Raw genomic sequence first — 13,182 nt, forward strand, 5'->3', positions numbered from 1 at the left:
AGCTATCCCCTTTTTCCCCCCATTGGCTCCCTCCACCCTGCATTGGTCCCCACCCCAAGACCTTCACAGAACTATAGTCTGTGTCCATGGGTAATGCATATATGCATGTAAGTTCTTTGCTTTACCCCTCCCCCCTCCACCTTTTCCCCTTCCTTCTGAGATTCCTCAGTGTGTTTCACACTTTCATGACTCTGGATCTATTTTGTTCATCAGTTTATTTTGTTTATTAGATTCCACATATAAGTGAGATCATGTGATACTTGTCTTTCTCTCACTGGCTTATTTCGCTTAGTATAATACTCTCCCAGTCCCTCCATGCTATCTCAAAGGCAAGAGATCAACTCGAGATAGGTAATATTCAGTTTCTCAATTTAAGGATGAGGAGGCCAAGCACAGAGACATTGAGAAACAAACTAGGTATTTAATGGTGGAGCTGTCATGAGACCATGAGGACCCAGGCAAATGTAGTGCTAAACATGGAGGAAACAATACATTAAAAAAAAAAAAAGGCCAATTAAAAAGATTCGGCATTGTTCATTCTTGGCATAAATTATAGAAATACAAACTCAAACAACTGTGTATTGCGACTTTACATTTTGGCAGTAAAAAAAAAGAAAAATGTTAAAACCTATGAAGTATTTGAAAAAAAAGACACAATTTTATTGATTATGATAATGTAAAATGCTTTAATTTCTTAGAATTTAATGTAGGCAGTCATTAGAAATTGTAGATGCCATAGCATAGTAATTGTACTCCAAAGACTAGAGTCTATGGAAATAACTAAAAGAGAAAGAAATTTTTTTTTTACCAAAACACATGTAATAGCAAAATGTTGTAAATAACCTAAATGCTCAAGCACAGAAGAATGAAGAGGAGCATGATGGTTTATTAATAGAATACATAGGCATTAAAATGATGACTTTGGAGAAATATTCTCAAATGATGACACATGAGATGCTCTATGCAAAACACATATGCTATCTATGATCTTCTTGGAGAGTAACTATGATCTGCTTGGAAAGCATCACATATTAGCATACTGAAGGCTTTCCCATAGCAGAGAAATTTCTTACGCTGTTCAATAAGTATTTTCCAAACTTACTTTAAAACAGAACCTTTTGGTACCAGCTATTTATTGCTACATAGCAAACACCACAGGTTCAGGCAGAGTTCAGAAGAGATAGCTAGCCTCTGCTCTACTTGGTGCAAGCTGGGGCAACTTGAAGGCCTTGGACTGGAATTATCAGAAAATTGCTCAGTCACATGCCTGGTGTGGTGGTAGCCTCCTCATTTTGCCTGGCCTTCCTCAAAATATGGGGGTTTGAGTTCTAAGGGCAAGCATCTCAAGAGAGAGAGATTCATATAGAGCCCTTGTATCTTTAATGACTAAGTTTCTGAAGATATCTAGTGTCACTTCCACTACTCATTAAGGCAGCCAGATTTCAGGGAAAAGGGAAAGAGATTATGCTTCCTGTTGACAGAGTAAAAAGATTTTGGAAGAGTATGTGAGAATAGAAATATGTCTTTGGCCAGTTTTGCCAAATATAATCTGTCACATTTTTTTCATGTAATAACTTTTAATTTCTAAAGTTTGGTAAATGTTGATGGAGGTACTTCAAAAGCTATATATAAAATATCAGAGGCCTGGTGCACGAATTCATGCATGGGTGGGTTCTGGCCAGCCTGCTCCAATTGGCCCCAATCGTGTCCAGGCCAGCGTGCTCCAATTGTCCCCAATCGTGTCCAGGCCAGCCAGGGGGAGGGGCTGTGGGTGGTTGGCCAGTCAGCCCCACCCCTGATCAGGGTAAAGGGGCTGATCAGGGCCGAAGTACATGTCAAAGCAACCGGTTATTCCGGTCGTTCTGGTGTTCCAGTAGCTTGGCTTTTATATATGTAGATATCCTATCTAATAATAGAGAAACATGGTAATTAACCGTAACTTTGCTACCCTTCCCATTGGCTAATCAGCGAGATATGCAAATTGACTGCCAGCCAAGATGGCAGCCGGCAGCCAGGCAGCTGAAGCGAACAGGAGGTTTGCTTGCTCCAGTGAAGGAGGAAGCCAAGGTTCCCCGCCTGCCGCTGCCGGCCTCTGAGCTGCAGTCTAAGAAACAATGTTGCAAATATAGAAGCTAAACAAAACCCATGCTTTCAGCCAGCCAGCCGAGCTGGAGCTGAAACAGTGTTTCAATTATAGAATCCAACAAATGCAGATACTGCTTTCAGCAGCCTAGGTCTCACAGCTGGAGCCGAGCCTCAGATCTAAAGCGGGCTCTCAGCTCCAGTGACAGCCATAGAAGGTAAATCAATCCCAGAATAAAAAAAAAAGAAAAAAAGGAGAGGTTGGGAGCTTCAGTCACCCGCCAGCCTGAAAACGGCCCTCAGCCCCTCACCCAGACTGGCCAGGCACCCCAGTGGGGACCCCCACCCTGAAGGGTGTGTGACCAGCTGCAAACAGCCATCATCCCCCCATCCAGGCTGTCCAGGCACCCCAGTGGGGACCCTCACCCTGATCCAGGACACCCTTCAGGGCAAACCAGCCGGCCCCCACCAGTGCACCAGGCCTCTATCCTATATAGTAAAAGGGTAATATGCCTCCCAGCACCAGGATCAGCGGAGCCGCGAGGCCACACGCCCCGGGATCAGCGGAGCCGCAAGGCCTCCTGGCCCCTGAAGCAGTGTGACGGGGGCAGCGCCCAAACCCCCTGATCGCCCTGCGGCTCTCTGTGTGACAGGGGGTGGGGCCACAACCTATCTATCCACCCTGCTCTGTTTGTGACAGGGGAAGGCGCCCCAACCCCCTGATCAGCCCTGCTCTGTGCCTGATAGGGGAGAGCTCCCCAAACCCCTGATCACCCTGCGGCTCTGTGACAGGGTGCGGCGCCCCAACGCCCTGATCTGCCCTGCTCTGTCTGTGACGGGGCGGTGCCCCAACTCCCCTATCGGCCCTACTCTGTGCGTGACAGTGGGGAGCTCCCCAACACCCTGACCAGCCCTGCTCTGTGTGTGACAGGGTGCGGCACCCCAACCCCCCCGTGGGCCCTGCTCTATGTGTGACGGGGTAGAGCCACAACCTCCTCATCGGCCCTGCCCTGAGTGTGACAGCCGCGGCGCCCCAACTCCCAATCGGCCCTACTCTGTGCGTGACAGGGGGGAGCTCCCCAACCCCCTGATGGGCCCTGCTCTGTGCGTGAGAGGGTATAGAGCCCCAACCCCACTGATGGACCCTGCTCTGTGTGTGTCAGGGGGGAGCTCCCCAACTCCCTGATTGGCCCTGCTCTGTGCATGACAGGGTACGGAGCCCCAACCCCACTGATGGGCCCTGCTCTGTGCGTGACAAGGGGCAGCGCCCCCACCCCCTGATGGGCCGTGCTCTGTGTGTGACAGGGGGTGGCGCCGCAACCTCCCCATCAACCCTGCCTTGAGTGTGACAGGAGGCGATGCGCCAACCCCCCAATCAGCCCTACCCTGAGCGTGACTGAGGATGGCATCGCAACCTCCCGATCCGCCCTGCTCTGTGCATGACGGGGGGCGGCGCCCCAAAGCCCCAATCAGCCCTGCTCTGAGCCCAACCAGGGGCTGCAGCTAGGGATTGGGCCTGCCCTCTACCACCCGGGAGCAGGCCTAAGGCAGCAGGTCGTTATCTCCCGAGGGGTCCCAGACTGTGAGAGGGCACAAGTGGGGCTGAGGGACACGCCCCCCCACCGCCAGTGCACAAATTTTTGTGCACCGGGCCTCTATCCTATATAATAAAAGCCCAGCGACCATAAGGGTGTAACGACCAGAATGACAGGTGAACTAGTCATTATGATGTGCACTGACCACTAGGGGCCAGACGCTCAACGCAGCAGGAGGGGGAGGGGGGCGCAGTGAGGCCTGGAGATGCATGCTATGGTCCAGGGATCCCAGGAACTGCAAGCTCAGAGCTTCCTTTCCAACAAAAATAAATAAATTGAAAAAAAAGTGGCCGATACTACCACCATGGGAAGAACTGTGCCAGGAGGGAAAGGCCTCCCCAGGCCCCACCTGGCCTGGCTGGCGTGCCACAGGCTCGCAGGGACTCACTGGTGACGTGCAGGAAGTGCAGCCCCTCCGACTCCAAAGCCGGTCGCAACAATAGCTCCTCCCCGTCCAGCTCCATGGCAGATGCAGTGCTGCCAGGACACCTCAGCTCCAGCTTTCAGCTTCTGGCTTCCTGCCCACCCCTTTGCATACTACATGTGCTTGGGGGCGTGGCTTCGCCCCCCCTCCCCGCACCAGCCAATAGCACCGCAGTTAAACCACAGAGTGGCAGGACACAGCCACCAGCGCTGGCTGGGCATTGATTTGGCTGCGTGACTGATGTCCATGTGCAGTTACACTAAGTGTTTACATTTGTAGGGAAGCAGGGCAGCCTGCTTCTGCTGCCCGCATCACCTTCTAGGCTAAAAAAGGCCTGCTGATCTCCATGTTTCTCCTCCCGTCCAGAATCAACACCTCTTGGGGATGAATGATCCCAGCGATAGCCCTAATACACACTCGGTGTCACTATCATAGACATTCCCAGTCATTACAGCGTGTTCCTCATCCCGCAGGGCCCTGCTCTACCCACTGCCACTCCTCATCTGTCACCCCCTGAGGGCCACCTTACATTCTCCTATCTGAAATGTGAGCAAGATATCAAATGCCCCCCTGTCAATAGCTCCCTTGCCCTACCTTTCCTCTAAAAACCTTGCATTTTAAAAATATATATCTGATTGATTTCGGAGAGGGAAATAGAGATAGAAATATCAATGATGATAGAGAATCATTGATTGGCTGCCTCCTGCATGTTCCAAACTGGGGAAGGAAACCTTCCCTGGCCACTCCCCCTCCCCTCCCCCAGCCAGTGGGCCCCCAGTGGCAGCATGGCACTAAGGGAAGGAGGGGTGGCAGGGAACCATGGGGTGGTGGGGCACTGAGGGCAGCATCAGCATCTGGCATCTGTTCCTTTCGCACCCGGCCCAGCCACCGTCACCTCCTCTCCCGACCCCACCAGGGCCTTCAGGCCCTGATGGGCCCTGATCGTCTGCCAGGCCTAGGGACCCTACCCATGCACGAATTTTATGCACCGGGCTAGTTATATATATATATATATATATATATATAAAATATATACATATCTATATTTTTTTCACACATGCACCATTTGGCCAAGGAAAAAAATCTCCTTTGTTTGACACAGTGAAGTAGTCCCAATTACTGCAGCTCAATGAGGCAAAGCCATTCATATTTATATGAAACAACAATAGGACCCAGAGCTTACTCTGCTCACATATGTCCCATTGACCACTTCGGTTACCAGACTATCTACCTCATTGCATTTCAAAAGAAACACCAAGTTTTCTTGATACTAAATCTTGCTAATATTAGTGATGAAAGAAATCTTAATGTGACTTACAAGGAATCTACACAAATAAATACATATATATTTTTTTTTTTGCTAAACACAATGCTGGGTAATAAACTTATCTAAGGGGATTGATTCTTTTAATAACAATGCCTTCTTGAATTTTCTTTCTTATGAAAGCCTTTTTCAGAATGTTTTCCTCATGTAGATACAGGGACTATATAAAGCAGAGAGAAAGTATTTTTTAATGGTGGTGCAAACACATTTTTAAATAGCTATTCCTAATTACCTTAAGGCAACATAAATGAAGGCAAAGTGAAAAGATCTAACGTTCATAGAAATGTAAATCTCAGTGAGAATGAAAAATTATTTCCTATACATCCTTTCTCAAGAATCCCCCAGAGGGCTGGGCTGGCTCCACAAAAATGAGAAAGCAAAACCTTAAGAAAAGGTTTAAGCAACAGGAAGAGAAAAAGGAAATCCCATAAAAGATTAAGAAGACAGATCCGAGAATGATACCTGTCCATTAGAGATACGGGATAGCAGCCAGGTCATATTTCAATAAGGTGATTCAAGAAGTTAAAGGCTGTCATCATCAAGACTCCTCACTGGCTATTTTAATGGTCTCTCTCTCTCTCTCTCTCTCTCTCTCTCTCTCTCTCTCTCTCCTGTCCTTGATCAGTCTAGCAAGAGATTTACCAATTTTATTGGTATTTTCAAACAACCACCTTTTGCTTTCACTGATTTTCTCTATCTTTTGGTATTTCCTAAATACTGATTTCTGCTTTTATATTATTTCCTTGTTTCTAGTCACTAATGGATTTGCTTCTCCTTCTCTTAAAATGATAAATTTCTGTCTTAGCACTGCTTAACATACATTCCACAAATTTTGATATGTTGTGTTTTATCATTCAGTTTAAAATATTTTCCAATGTCCCTTATGATTTCTAATTGACTCATAGGTTATTTAGAAGTATAGTGCTTAATTTCCAAATATTTGGGACTTTTTTTCACATTATTATTTTTTTAGTTTGATACTTAATTCTACAGAGAACCTACTCTGGATGACTTCAATCTTTTAAAATTACTGGGACTTGTGTTATGACCCAGCATATGGTCTATCATGGAGAATGTTCCCACAGTGTTAAAGAATGTATATTCTGCTGTTATTGAATATATGTTCTATAAATGGCAATTAGGTAAGGTTGGATTTTATAGGTGTTCAAGGTTTGTTTACTAACTGATTTTTGCCTACATTTTTGAACAATTGTTGAGAATGGAAAGTTGAAATACCTAATTATAACTGTGGATTTGTCTATTTCTCCTTGCAACTCTACTGCTTTTTTTTTTTTTTTTTTTTTAAATATATTTTATTGATTTTTACAGAGAGGAAGGAAGAGAGATAGAGAGTTAGAAACATCGATGAGAGAGACATCGATCAGCTGCCTCCTGCACATCTCCCACTGGGGATGTGCCTGCAACCCAGGTACATGCCCTTGACCGGAATCGAACCTGGGACCTTTCAGTCCGCAGTCCGACGCTCTATCCACTGAGCCAAACCGGTTTCGGCAACTATACTGCTTTTTGCTTCATATATTCTAAAGATTCTAAAAGACCCTAAAAACCAGTTACATTAGGCCTGGCTGGTGTGGCTCAGTGGTTGAGCATCAACCCATGAACCAAGAGGTCACCTATTCTAGGTCAGGGCACATGCTGGGGTTGCAGGCTCAATCTTCGGTAGGGGGCATGCAGGAGGTAGTAGATCAATGTTTCTTTCTTATCAATGTTTCTATCTCTCTATTCTTCTCCCTTCCTCTCTCTCTAATTTCAATGAAAACATATTTTTTTAAAAAAGAAAATAAATAAAAAATATAAATAAGTGCTTTGTATGGACCAGTGATGACAGTGTGCCATGGACTGAGGAAAATGATTTACTCTGTTTTCTATGCAGAAGGTCCATTAAAGAAAAAAATGATACCATTTTTTTTCCCTAAATCAGAAGGCTCCATTTTAGACTGTGGAGATGAACAAACTATAAAAATAACTGTGTAATTATTATTATTCAGGAAACAACTGAATAGCTGTCCAAGTAACCAACTCACCATATATAACTGTACAAATGAATTAAAAATAAGTAATATTTATATCATTTATATTTTCAAGAGAAGTCATTTCTGACAATAATAGTCATCACAGAAAACTAGCAAAATCGCTAAGCTGCTAACTACAAATTAGGGAGAAAAAATAGATTCTAAGTACTTGCATTCTAAAAGAATAAAGAAACAGAAAAAAGGAAAAAAAAATTCCCCTATCAAAGGCTATAAACTGTTTTATTTGGCTCACACAGTGGCAAATGTGGATTTTTCACTGCCAAATGTTATGCTGATATTGAAAAATTAGAACTTTTCAAAATCTGTATTTCTGGTTTCTTTCAAAAAAATCATAAAATATGACTTGACTGGTCTCTTATTTCCACTGAGAAAGAATTATAGAGTTGAATAGAGGTGCCCCATTTACAGAGCATGTACTCTCCAAGGTTCCATTGTGCCCATCTGACTGCAACATTATTTATATTTTGTACCCTTCATATGTCACTCAAAATTTTACCAAAATGTTTTTAAAAATTTGCTTAGTAATGCAAGCATGTTATTACCGGAGGCATGAACAGAACATACTAAGTAAAAGGATATGCTCATTCAAGACAAATCTTTGGGGACACAAGAAATAGTGACAAGAGATTTGGTATTCAGAGGCAATACTGTATTTGAAACTATGACAGGGTTTTTGGAGGGTTAAAGAACAAGTTCTTAACATGGTTAAAGAACAGATTAATGAATACATTTTAAAAAGTGCAGTGAATAGTAGTTTTTGTTTAATTACTGTTTCAAGTATAACTCTATGGACTGAGTTGTGCTCACACAGCTGATAGAAGCTACTTCTTCATTCTTTTTAATGGATTTGCTCTCTTCCATAATAATGTACCAATTTTATCAACTGCCTGTGGTAAATAAAATCTGATACTTCCTGTCAAGATGGTGTTAGGGCATAAAAATGTGTGTCTGAATACGAATAAAAGTGGTTGTCAGGTCATTTAGACAGGGCCAGTAATAAAAAGTAAGCAAGTTTAGCAAGTCAAATTATAATCTGGCAACCTTAACCATTTAAATGAGATTATTTATGAGGCTATAGTTATTTATTACTTACCTTGAGTGTTTATCTTTTAAAGATGTTTTCTGTAAACCATATAACCTTCAATATCTACTGCCCACATGCAGAAACTGATATTCTCAATAAACATCTAAAAGAGAAACATAAGAAAATATCATAAATTTGAGTTTATACATATGGTCTCATTTATTTTAACTGTAAAAGTAGATCTTGAAATTATTCTTTCTGACTTTCTCTAATGAGTTTGAACAAAGGAAGGTGTATAACAAAGGATGTGTTTTATGTAAATAAACTGTAATAATGATGAAATTTTCACATTAGAAGAATCAAAGTTCTGTGGAACATATATTGTAATCCATGTCATTAAGTTTAGCACTTTCTACAGTACTAAATTTATCTGGCTGCCTAGTTCCTACGAACATTTTTTAAAATATAATTTTAAACATATTGATTCTGATGTCCTACATGAACATAGCCGCACTCTAGAAAATATTTTCCTTGTTCAAAATAGATAATGAAAAATAATTCTTGATTACATTTGAGTTGGTTATAAATGCCAAAAATCATAAAAATCAACTGATTAAATATATCTGTCCCCACGAAAAGGTCAAAAGTTTATTCCTTATCAATTAAACTGCCCAATCAGTACTTTACTCAACCTAGTGAAGCTTAGCAGAGATCTTAAAGGGAAATTGCCTCTAAAATGGAACTAAAATTAGCCAGAATAAAATGTTCTTTGCTAAAAAAATTTGACTCTAATTTTCTTTGCTTTTTTTAAATGGGTCAGAGACAAGCAGTTAGGGAAAAGAGGATTTGGATCCTACAGTGTCATACTTTTAGTATGTGGTTTGGAGTACAATGGATTCCCAAGCCAAATATCAATAATTTTTGGATTAGCAACATCATTCTTATTTTTGGTCATTTGTATAATCCCTGTTGCTCAGTTGCAGCTGCACATTAAAACACTTGGAACTCTTGAAAATATATCAAGATTCAGCCTATTCCTTAGGTATTTTGATTAATTTGTATGATGTGGGGCCTGGGCCCAGCTATTTTTAAAAAGCATTAAGGACATAGATTTGTTCTTAAGGTAAGAAATAATCTCACTGCAGCTATTTGCCTTACTTTCTATAGATTAATTAATAAAACACTAACTGTAAAAACAATACTGTCTACTTAGGTCTATGAAAACTACTGAAATACTTGCTAATCTGATTACTAAATATTTAAAATGACTTCAATGCTTCCATGACAAACACACACCTATCTCAACAACTATGTAATATCTTAGATTACATGGATCCAAGCATGACATAAATGGCAATTGCAGAGAATCCAAAACTATAAGGACCAAAGGTACTACTTTAAAATGTAAATTCCCAGATTACATGCCCAGAGATCCTTATTCAGAAGAACTAGACTAAGGCCACAGTGTCTCTATTTTTAAAGACTAAGGTCTACAGTCGCAATGAAATAGTGCTCTAAGTATTTATGAACACTGACTCCTAATTGACCTCATTAGTATTTATAAAAAGACTTTTTGAGTTTTAGTCCAAAAATTACATTTCTAATATTAAAAGATAATCCTGAGACTCACTAGGTAAGAAATAACTTTAAACATACAATAAATAGAACTTCAGCAATAAATCAATGCAGATAAGCTAGAATAATGTTTATGGATTACATGTTTTGTAAGCTTTGGTATCCTCCTAAGTAAACTCTGCAGGTAATCAATAAAATACTTGTGGCAAACAACAACAACAAACCAACCAACCAAATTTAGGTTATATTACAAAATGAAAATTTAGCCTAGAACCTCATATATAACTAGAAACATGCCCTCAATGTCTCAGAATTAAAAATCTTTGTCCCTAACTTAATAGGGGGAAAAAGCTCTCTAGCATCATTTTCTCTGTTATAATACAAAGCCAACGTTTTTTAAAAGAAAAAGTGACAAACCATTTCCCTCAAGAGCATGAACACACTAACATAACCTCTAAAAATAACAATGAATAGGCTGTTAGCATTTTAGTTTTGAAAATTCTTATAAATGGGTCCAGAAATACTTCACAAGGAAAATAATATATTCACACACACATACCCTTTAGATTTTTTTCTGAAAAAGAAATGTCTAATAAACAGAGGTAAATATCTGAGTCTCTGCTACACATAATAAGGATGGTGATCTCAATTACTACTTAATCTTTAAAGATAACTATACTTATTTTCTTTCACCCTAGTTTATGCTGCTAAAGATTTCAGTTTTTTTCTATTAAGTTAGCATCAATCTTCAGTTTATGACTACAGTTGATTCTCCCCCTCCACTCTCAGGGCCTGTGCTGCTTAATAGCTGGTAAACAGCCATGGGCTTCCCAAATGTCTTCACAAACAGGAAACTATTCTACCTCTAAAATCTATGGTGGGCTGTATATCTGCCTCTTTGGTCTGCAGCTATGAAATGAAGTCCCAGTGTCCTTTGGCAAGATTCCTATCTTCTACTATCTGACTCCAGCTGCCTTTCGCTGTTTATCTCTTACCTCTTGGTCAACCAAAACCTGGCTCAGATACTGCTTCCTCCTTGAAGGAAATTTCCATCCATCTGACACTAAAAGCTCTCTTTGTCTTCTGATTTCCTATATTAATTATTGCAAATTACTTTACTAATTAATCAGGTACTCACTTATGGTCCCTTATTTTTTTTTGTTATTATTTAGGATCTGGCATGTCTGTTTTATTCCTTCAAGTAGATTATCATTTTCCAGCAAGTTCGAGTAAAAGCATTAAATAAATATGTGATGATTTCATTTGTTGGTCTCCCTAGTAATTGAGTATAGTATTTTACAATGATTGGGTGAGAAACTCGGCTCTTCTTTTTATTATACTCTATTACTATGAATGATTTAAAAACTGTAGTCTCCCTCTGCTGCATGAATTTTCCCATCTCTTCGGAGGACTTCCATAGCTAACTCTTTTAACGGCTCATAATCCAGGAAATTTGGGTTAACTGAGAGTAACAGTATATTAATTACCATTATTAATAACAACTGAATTAACAAGAATGAACATTTTTTCCATAAATTGGGGTCTTTTAACATACTTAATACAGAAGTTATAGGAAACATGATTTAGTGTTTCCTTAGAAAAACTACATTTTTAATAAGAACCAATAACTCTCAATCACACAATACTCCACATTACAAGAGAATTCAATTTATGTATATTACCTTTAATGATTAAAAAATACAAGCTTCTAGATAATAGACATTGCTAAATACCTCCAACATTTGTCCCATTAAGTTGCTAAGACTTCCTTGTTTTTAAATTCACTAATAAGAACATTTATTGATTGCTAAATTCTAAGTAGCATTAATTACTTTCATCCTCACGACAATCCTAAGAAGTGCTATTTTAATCTACATTTTACAAATAAGAAAATTTAGGGTAAGAGAGATTAACTTGCTCAGGGTTTTACAGCTAAAAACTGGCAGACTTGGGTTTCAAACTCATGCAGTCTACAATTGACTGTAGTAATTCTTGAAGGCCCCATCCACTAAACTAAAATCTACAGTAGCTCTGGAAGACTTACATAATATATCTTCACATAAATTCCTGCTTTATACCTTTTGCAAGGTTTGCCAGGTTTCCCACTCTAAGGTTGGTCCACTTCTAGTTCTCTTCTTCACAAAAAGATGATTTCTAAGTCCCCATTTAGCTCTCCATATTTTCTATTATTTCTGTGCAATTTACATAATAAGGGCTCTGTGAGACTAAGGGTTACCCTAAAAGCCTCAGTCTTGTTTCTGAATATAATGTTCTATAAGCCTGTTCTAATTAAGATCCTTTAAGTATGGTTCAATACTGGGATATAATTTATGGTTTTACCCTTTTATTTCAATTTTTTAAAAAAATGAAAAACTGCTTTCTTAAAAAATTACTGCACTCCTAATTTTAAAATATGGCAGTTTCTATGGGAAGAAAATATGCTTTCTACTTCCCTGAGCTATGGGGACTATATCTAAACATAAACTTTTATAGGTGATTGCTTTTTATAGCATTAGCAGTATGTAATTTCATAGCCCTCGAGAACCCATTCATTCTGATCTGATAGGTGACTTTTTAAAAAGAATTCTAATTCACAAATTTCATATATGACTTAATGGAAACATATCATAGTAAGAAAGTATATAAAATAAAACTCCATACAGTATTTTATGTCAACAGAAAACAAATATTCAAAAAATTAAAAATATTTTAGCCTATATTTGCTTTTTTAAAAATTCCAAATTTCTTCCATTTCAGAGCTCCAATTATGCACTCCATGCAAGATTTGTTTTTCTCAACTGTTTTTTTTTTTTATCACAAACAATAATCTTAATCTGACATATTCAAGCCATTGCTAAGTACCTATTAGGACCATTATTAGGTTTATTCCAGATTACTCTTTTAGTGGACCTTGTAAAACTTTTGGTTTTAATGCAATATTGTATTTTTGGGGATAAACAGCATAAGTCTCTTATTGCATATGCCTAAGTCACTTTCAATACAAAGAACCATTGGTAATTCTAAATCCTATCCACCAAATTAAGCCTTGTCTTTAGTCCTCCTGGAATTTGTCCAGATGATCTGGCTCAGTAAAAAACTATTTT

General features: G+C 39.8%; 1 protein-coding gene across 4 annotated transcripts in view; it reads right to left on the minus strand.

The window, feature by feature from the left end:
* The window catches only part of MBD5 (methyl-CpG binding domain protein 5), a 397,266-nt gene that overhangs the window by 253,376 nt on the left and 130,708 nt on the right, over positions 1–13,182 (minus strand). For all 4 annotated transcript variants that reach the window (XM_070423045.1, XM_070423046.1, XM_070423044.1 and 1 more), the window contains exon 2: positions 8,573–8,666. The gene's annotated coding sequence lies outside the window, so the exon portion shown is untranslated. The remainder of the gene's footprint in view (positions 1–8,572; positions 8,667–13,182) is intronic.

The sequence above is a fragment of the Myotis yumanensis genome, unplaced genomic scaffold (assembly GCF_028538775.1).
Source record: "Myotis yumanensis isolate MYYU_CA2020_CCGP unplaced genomic scaffold, mMyoYum1.0.hap1 SCAF_8, whole genome shotgun sequence".
In the NCBI taxonomy this organism is placed as follows: domain Eukaryota; kingdom Metazoa; phylum Chordata; class Mammalia; order Chiroptera; family Vespertilionidae; genus Myotis; species Myotis yumanensis.